This window comes from Lontra canadensis, unplaced genomic scaffold, assembly GCF_010015895.1.
Source record: "Lontra canadensis isolate GAN:19392208 unplaced genomic scaffold, GSC_riverotter_1.0 scaffold118, whole genome shotgun sequence".
In the NCBI taxonomy this organism is placed as follows: domain Eukaryota; kingdom Metazoa; phylum Chordata; class Mammalia; order Carnivora; family Mustelidae; genus Lontra; species Lontra canadensis.
This window is the reverse complement of record NW_022631112.1, coordinates 2877757-2886883: the sequence shown is the minus strand read 5'-3', so window position 1 is coordinate 2886883 and position 9127 is coordinate 2877757.

Genomic DNA, 9127 nt, shown 5'->3' with positions numbered 1-9127 from the left:
TTGCTAAGTCTGCAGGACAGTGAGTGCCATCTTGAGTGTGAACTCCAATCAGCTGAGAGTGAGGGAGACTTTTGGGCACTCTCTGTGCTCGCTAGGAAAGAATGACATTGATTATCAATGACTGCAAAGAAACTTGGAAGAGGGAGAGATTCCTGTCTGTTTTCTCTCTGCCATTCTTGATTGTATGGGTCAGGATGAGTTGTAGGGCAATGGTATCAGCAAGATGAGCTTATTATGGGTTCACAGCATAGTTGTACCATGGGTCTGCAGGGCTCATTCTCCTCCGTGTACTTTCCCAGGAACCCTACATTGATAAACCAGCTATGACCTTAAAGAGGTTTGTTGCCATGCCGGAGGGAAAGTCAGCTCTAGGGAGGTTCTCACACAGTTAAAGGTCACCTCAGCTCACAACTCATTGGCCAGAATGAGCCACATGGTCCCGTGCAGCTTCCAGGGGGAATGAAATGCAATCCTGCCTCCCTCCATTCTCAGGATGGAGGAGATCCAGACACACTCGTGCCAATAAGTTACTGTAGTCTCCAGTCACCCAATACTTCGTGCAAAATGTACTCAGAGCCCCTCCCCCAAGGGGGCCTACACAAAGTCTCATCCATTCACGGCATCAAGCTCAAAGTCCAGGATCTCAGAGTGTCACGTGGAAGTTAGTATATACGGTTTATTTATTTATTTATTTATTTTTAAAGATTTTATTTGTTTATTTGACAGAGATCACAAGTAGGCAGAGAGGCAGGCAGAGAGAGAGGAGGAAGCAGGCTCCCCGCTGAGCAGAGAGCCCGATGTGGGGCTCGATCCCAGGACTCTGGGATCATGACCTGAGCTGAAGGCAGAGGCTTTAACCACTGAGCCACCCAGGCGCCCCAGTATATACAGTTTAGAGGTGGCTCCTGTTGCCCCAGAAATCGGTGAAAACAAAATGCAAGTTCTCTGCAGCCCCCCCCCACCCCTCCCCTCCATCCCTCACATACAGATGCTCCAGTGGCCGAATAGGGACAGTTTAATTACCATAACATACTCCCATCTGGAAAGGGGACAAATGGAAGATTGAGTCACTGAGTCATAGCCTTCAGAAATCCTGGTGGGCAGACATTAGAGGGCCCCCTTCACTTCGCATAAGGGACATTTCTTGATTAGGTCCTAATCTGGCTCCCTGAGAGGGCTTCCCCAGCTCCCCCACCCACCCACCCACCATGACATTTCATTCCACCCTCAGAAGCCCCTCCTTCTCCATCACACTCCGTTGCCTCATGTGAGGAGAGCAGGTAAGAATAATGTCTCTTGCAGCAACAGCATCTGCTTTCTGCTCATAGAAAGTTAGGGTTCAGGGATCCTTTTAATTCTCCATCAGGTACAGAGTTTTCTAGTTGAAGTCCACAGTGTCTTGGGCAACTTGACTCTTAAAATCTTCACCAGCTTTATAAATTTGACACTGCTCAGCCTCACATGCCAAGAGCCACACCCTCAGCCTTTCTAGAAACACATCCTTTTCTCGTAATTGTGGGGACCTTGAGCCAATCAGGCTTGAGGCAAAGAGCCCTGTCCTTAGATTTCTTGTTCTCTGAGCCATTATTATTATTATTATTATTATTATTATTTAGAACAAAAGGATATGCTGGATGACCCCATTAGCTCCTGCAGGGGTTTTAGCAATAGATAGGATGACCATGTCCTCAAATCGATTTTGTTTCTGAGACTGAGGGCATAACACGTCTATTTTATCTTTTATTTTTGGGGTTCGGAAGTAGTTGTCTCTTTCGGCTCTACAAATGTTCACATTTCTAGAATCTCGAAGTAATGAAAATATTTGAGTTTGTGACAGCACACTGATCACTCGGGGTCTCTAAGTGTGGTGATGGAGCCTGTCAGGACCTGTGATGGCCACATAGCAGGAGGGAGAGATCAACTTTGTCATTTGTGGCCAGAGAAAATTTGCAGTTGTCTGTACTGCAATCACCTGATATATTAGAGAAACGTATCTCCTACCCTAGGGTTTCGGCTTAGATGTTTTCTCTTTGTGGCAGCCTCATTTGGAGGCAAAATTAAACCCTCCTTATGAGCCAGTTACTACCTGATAATACCAATGGAAAGGATATATGTTTGTCCGTCCTGAGAAAATGGAACTCAGTCACCAGAGAGGCTTCTGAAGGCAGGCTGGAGGAAAAGACAGCACACATCAAAGTCGTCTTGGCTGACACAATCTAAGAGTATCATTTTTCTAAGGTCGAGGTATGGAGAGTTTAGAAATTACTCTTTTCCAAAAAAAAAAAAAAAGAAAGAAAGAAAAGAAAAGAAAGAAAGAAAAAGAAATTACTCTTTTCTGCACCAATTTCAAATTAGGGCTGAGGGTTTTTTTTTCTAAACAGCTGTGTTACTGAAAGCTAAATGATGAAAAAAAAAATAACCCAAACTGATATATTATCTTTATTTCTGTCCCCACGGAATGGGTTTCCAGCTGTCATCTGAAGAGATGAGTCAGGAAGATGGACTTTTTCCTTGGTCCAGCCAGAGTCTTGCTGTGGGGAAAAGCTCACGCTGCCTAGTGGGGGACCCACTGACTCCATTTCATAGATGAAGAAACTGAGGTCCAAATATGTTAAGTAAGGGCATAGTGTCTATTCAGTTGTTGGGTATCGGGAAGGGAAAGATACCCCACCTCTATTTTTCTCTTTGGTATTTGGAGGCTAGGAGGCAGATTAAGTTTGTAAGGACATTGCCATCAAGGCTTCCCTTGCCCAGCTCCACCACCGGACACAGCTGCCACATTCCCACAGCTGTGAACCTGTCTCCACTTCTCACTTATCTGTGTGCTGTGTGCTCAAGATTACAAGTCCTGGGGGTCCTTTGGACCAAGCTCGTCTAGCTCAAGTTCAAGTCATGCTTTTGTGCTCCTCAGTGCCACTCTGTCCACTTGCTGAGTCAGGACCCAGGTGTCTCCTACGGGACATGGGTTCTGTGGAAACTCCTCTCAGAGACACTCCCTTGGCACCCCCACTGGCTTCCAGCTTTCCACACTGGCGAGACCAGGAATCCTGCCACCATTTATGAGCCGTCTTCCCAAATCTGCTGAACTCTCTTTTTCTATTAATGTGCTTTCTTTCCATGCTTTTTGTGTTTGTAGATCTATACTCTTCCAATACATTGGCTATTATTTGAGCGAGTCTTAGGAAGGAATATACATAAATGAAAAAGAGACATAAATGAGTCTTAGGAAGGAATACACATAAACGTTGACTCAACCCGAAAGTCTGAGATGGAAGATCCGTTCTCGAATGGAGCCATTGTGCACGCTGCACCCCCTCCCAGAGGGCGGGGCCTAGCCCGGCTACACTGGCTCGCATAGATCCCTTGTTTAGATAGGGTGTTGTGGAAGAAACTCTAAGGTGCACCGTCGCCCACTAGCTGGCCAGCTTCCCTTTGACATCTTGGTGACACCCTGCTAACCCTTTAGCAGCCTGCCTGGCTGCTAATCCCAGCTTAATTCTAGGTTGTGACTTGGTTTGGAAGTAATCATATATCATTTTCTTAGGCAGATATTCTGGAAAAGCTTCCAAAATATAACCAGTGAATCCGGTTCCTCTTTTTCTCTCATATAAGATATGCCTCTTTCTATGATTCATGTGGGTCTTTAATCAGCATATATCATTATGCACCTACTGTATGCCAGAGTGCTCCTCTAGATGCAGAGGCCACTGCTGGAAACACAAGGCTTACTAAGAAGGTTATACAACCAGCTCCCGATTATCTGAAAGTCTTACACAATTGTAAGAATGGAGTGGGGAGAGGGAGATGAAATATTGTGGACTTGATCTACCTTCCTGTTTTCTTGTTTCATGTCTTTGTTTAAATTCTAGTTAGTTTACATATAGTGTAATATTGATTTCGGGAGAATGGATCTACCTTCCTTATTCCCAAACCATATAAGCCGGTGTTTGTGCGTGTGTGTGTGTGTGTGTGTGTGAGAGAGAGAGAGAGAGAGAGAGGAGAAAGAGTTTCATTCTGGGGTGGGCAATATGAAATGCAACTTTCTAAGATTTTCTCTTTATCTCTTTTCATTCCTGTTCCTTATCTCTCCTCCATGAACCCCATCTATTTCTGATATCCCCACAATCCTTTCTCCTGGTACCTGACAGCTCTGCCCACAGAAAAAAAAATCAAATCTCTGCCCCTTTCAGGTCTAATTCTCTCAGTGTTCCCAACCTTTCCTGTTGGATGTCAATTGATTTTCTCCTGCAAGCTATAATTGCTCCACAGGGAATGGTGGGCTCTATCTCCATGTCCTCTGCATTCTCCAGAAATGAGCCCTTTTCTCTGAGAACTGGAAGAATGGAAGGAAAAACTTGGTGAGAAATTGCCACCCTGGGTGGTGGCTGGATTTCCCCTCGATTACCCAAAATCAAACATATCTCATGACTTCCGGGCTTGATTTCCTTCAGAAACCCCTGTCCTGACCTAAATAACAAATACCATTTTCTCCATTCATCTTGACAGTTCTTAGAATGAATACCCTGGACTTAATATGCCTGAGGAGTATTTGCACCTGCCTTACCACTAGGGTAATTTATCAGACACCTTACTCTTACTGGACAACAAAGAACATCTTATTCAAATCATGTTTCCCTAAATTCTAGAAGCAGGAAGAAATCAGTTTATCCAATCAGACTGATATGATTTGAAATTCAACTCATTTGTGTAGCTGGTTATCAAACTTAGAGGATACTTTTTGGGAGAGAAAATATTTCCAGCTTAAAACTTCAGGGAATAAAGAATTTTACAGAAAATAGATGTTTGGTTGTCTATTTACTTTTTTCTAGAAATGGGGTAGATCATTCATTTTGTACTTCTTAAAAGATTTTATTTATTTATTTGCCAGAGATAGAGAGCGCACATAAGCTGGGGGAGCAGCAGGCAGAGGGAGAGGGAGAAGCAGACTCCTGGCTGAGCAGAGATCCCAACTCAGAACTTGATCCCAGGACCCTGAGATCATGACCTGAGCCAAAGGCAGACACTTAAACAACAGAGTCACCCAGGCATCCCTCATTTTGTATTTTTTAAAAGGTTTATTTATTTATTTCAGAGAGAGGAGAGAGGAAGAGAGAGAGCAAGCTTGAACTGGGGGAGAGGGAGAGAGAGAATCTTCAAGCAGACTCCTAGTCAAGCTTGCAGCCTGACTCAGGGCTTGATCCCATGACTCTGAGATCATGACCTGAGCCAAAGTCAAGAGCCGGTGCTCAACTAACTGAGCCACCCAGGTGCCCCTAACTTTGTATTTTTTATGTTAAATTCTTTTTAAGGAACAATAAAAGGCTCCAAATAATCCAACCTCTTCTTTGAGTAGCCTTGGATTCTTCTAGTGAATCCATTTAGCCAAAGGGATAATTCCAAACCAAATAGAGACAAAATCTGGTATAGAATTGAACTCATCCCCAAACACCAAACAGCTTAATATGTGCTGCGATTAGAACCAACTAATGGACATAAACCGTTTTAAAGTCCCAGATGATTTTGAAACTCATTTGATAGCTCATCAACGCTGATGCCAGCCCTCTCTAGGAGCTGTCACGAAAATCATTCCTGTTAAAAGCATCGGTGTGTTGGAGCAGAAGCAGTACCGTGTAGGGGCTCAGAGGCAGCCCTGGCTCTGTGCTATTCACGTTGGCATCCTGTCTCTGCCACTTCCTGAGTAATTATACTCCCTGTGTCTTAGCGTCCCCATCTGTAAAATAAAAATAATAAAGTACTTTATTCCATGTGGATCTCCCGAGTCTTGTTTTAGTTTTCCAACTGTAGCACATGCTTATGGAGCGCTCTGGGTGAGGCTTTGCTCTAAAGCCCAAGATGTTGATTCATTTAGTTTTGATAATGCTATGGACTGTGTTCTATTATCTCTTTAACCACAGAGAGGTTAAATCACTTAATCGGGTTACTGAGTTCAGCAGGTTTTAAAGAGTCTCTGGAAGGTAACAAGTGTCTAGTCAATGTCCACCATCGCAGATGGCCACCCTCCTCTCCATCCCCACGCCCCCCGTCCGCCCCATCGTGGAAAGTACTACAACACTTATTTGTGTCTCTCAGACGAAGGTGTATAGCCCAGTACACAGCATGGTTTTCAGCACATAGAAGGTATTTGGTATTATGATTAAAGAGCTGGTAATTAATATTTCCTTCTCTTTATGATCTTTTGAATCCTTTTCAAAACACAAGGTATTGGGCACCTGGGTGGCTCAGTTGGTTGAGCGACTGCCTTCGGGTCATGATCCCAGAGTCCTGGGATCGAGACCCGCATCAGGCTCCCAGCTCCACGGGGAGTCTGCTTCTCCCTCTGACCTTCTCCCCTCTCATGCTCTCTCTCACTGTCTCTCTCAAATAAATGAAATCTTAAAAAAACAAAAACAAAACCACAAGGTATTGATTAAAAAGAGAAAATGTGGACCATCCGTTGTCTCCTGATCCTTTGTCCCACCATAAAGGCAACCCAGTCTGATCCTTTGTCCCACCATAAAGGCAACCCAGTCCACTCCCACTCTACACTAAGACTTTAGTGCAAGGACATCCTTCAGACTCTTTTTCGGGTTTTACTTGGAAGAGCCAAGGACCAAAGTCAGGTGGCAGGATCCAACTTCTCCATGGACCGGAGGAATGTTCAGGAATGTCCACTAGGGGGCACATTATCAACGGGCCAGAGAAGACCAACAAACTGGTTAAATAACAGGGAAAGAACAATTTCTCAAAGGACACGAACCTAGATGGGAAAATTCCCATTGATCCCATCCTTGGCTTGCCAGGTGAACATGCAGAACTTTTCTTGATTGGGTTTTACACAACGCTCGAAATTTTGCCGGAGGAGAAAGTGATCTACAACAGAGGGTCAGGGAGTTGAGAGACGTCCTCTTGAGAGATGTCCCAGCCCGGTGCTGCCCTGAGACAGAGTCCAGTGACTCCGCCCCCTAGGCTAGATGCAGGTGCTGGGTCCCAGCATCCAGGGAGATTGGCTTCAGGGGGCGGAAGAGCAGGGAGGCCAAGTGTGGCCAACCCAACCTGCACTGGGCTCAGCAGCCAGCCAGCCTCACTGGGAATTAGAGGAGAGACACTGTCCATATTGGGACTCATGGGGAATTCTCTCTCTGCCGAATACAGAAAGGCCTTATTAAATGAGCACTAACTTGCTTTTGCTACCTTTGTTCAGGTCTTGAACTTCTTCGTATTCCTCTTACTTCTATTCTTTTCCTTCCGATAGCTTTTCCTGCCTTTTCTTTCTTCATTCCTTAATGAGATTTAAAGAATCCTTGGAGGAGGAGAAAATAAAAGGTACTGTTCTTTTTGAACTCTAGTAACCTCGCTTGAAGTTTGAATTGCCTATAAGCCTTTACAGCTGAAAACCTGTCTCTCCACTTCTCCATAGGAGGGTTCCCAAAGTGTGGGCTAGGCTCTTGGGAGCGAGGCCCCTAGAATTCCCATCTCCTGTCTCTCCTCATCCAAAAGCTGAAAAAAAGTCCCATTTTGGTGGGGTCTTCATGTAGTAAGATGTTGGCAATAATAAGCATGAATGCTCCACCCTTCCTCGGAAAACAGGAGGGAGAACCTCTTTTCCTTTCTAAGGGGTATTTGGGAATCTCAAAGTGGGAGGGTTTTTAGGACCCCAGTTCTTGTGAGGGTGGGAGGGGCTCAGAAATTCTTAGAATACCCCTGATATCCCCCACACCATGGTTCACATTCTATCTGGGTCCCTACTACATGTTCCCCTGAGAAAAAATGTTGAAGATGGGAGGAAAAAGGGGAAAAAAACCTGTGTACATCTGCTGTACCCCACGCATTTTTACATATATGATATCATTTAATCGATCATCTTTCTGGTAGTAATGACGATTCCCATTTTACAGATGAGGAAACCGAGGCTCAGAGCGATTCAAAAACTTATGTAAGGGCATATAGGGAGTAAGGGGTAGGGTTAGATTTGTACTCAGAATTTTCTTTTAAAGACAGCCATTTTCTAACTCAACTTGAGCTGCCTTTCCTGAGGTTCTTGCCATTCTTCTGTAGGGAGTGAGGAAAGAGGAAGTGGTTTGGACTAGACTTCTGGAAAACAGTGGTCATCACATGATGAGGCAAACAGTCTGGAAGCCTGAGGGGGTAGGTTGAGGGGGCGGGTTATGGGGAGCCCTGACAGGCAAGCTACTGGTGTTGAAGCCCAGATGTCAACATGGGCAAGAAATGCGGCTGGAGGCTGGAGAGCTGGTTATTGAGAAAGAAGGACGGCTCAGCCAGACTTCCTGCTCCCCTGACTCTTTGCCAGGCAGCATGGCAGAAATCATATTGACATAGGACCTGCTTCTCTTCCTTCCAATAAACACAGCATCTATGAGGTTGTTTACAGTTTCCGAAGTTAATTCTATCACCAATGTGGCCTAAATGGTGAGTGTACCTTCACCTACTCATTCCCAAGCCCTTCCTGTGGTTTCTGGAAGCCTCCTTCAGTCCCACCAGACCCAGAGAATGAGGGCACGCTGACCTGGTTTGCAGCCTTCAGAGCTGACCTCTTGACTTGGACAAGTTCAATTTGCCAAACTTCAGACTACAGGCAGCAAAGCACGGGAGGTCAGAGGCTCTGGACAGAGCTGAGCTCCGTTCCAGGCTCTACCCCTTTCTATGTGTGTATCTTAGGGACAATACTTAACTCCTCTTCACCCCCAGGTGCCTCACCTGTTAAAAATAGGATGCTAATTCTCCTTCATGGGTTATAGGAACAACTCAGAGGAGTGTGACTCCAGGAGTATGTAAGCGCTCCGTAGAGGGCTGTTGGAGCCATTATTGATCTTGGCCTTCTGATGTGCACTGGAGATCCAGAGCTGGATCCTGACCTCAAACTTGCTCCCTTGTGGAAAAGATAGGCCCAGGAGCCAATTAATTAGGTGGCACAGTAAGATGTGTGTCAATGACACCCGTACAAGGGCAAGGGGTGGCACTGGGAGAAGAAGGGGCTTGGCCTGGGGAGGGGTGTGGTGAGGCAACTTTCTGGAAATCTTGATCCAAGCTGTGGGTGGAGCCACCAATTTGGTTAATCCACAGTCACAGCTTGAATGGCCAAGATTTCATCAAGGGATGCCTGCTACTC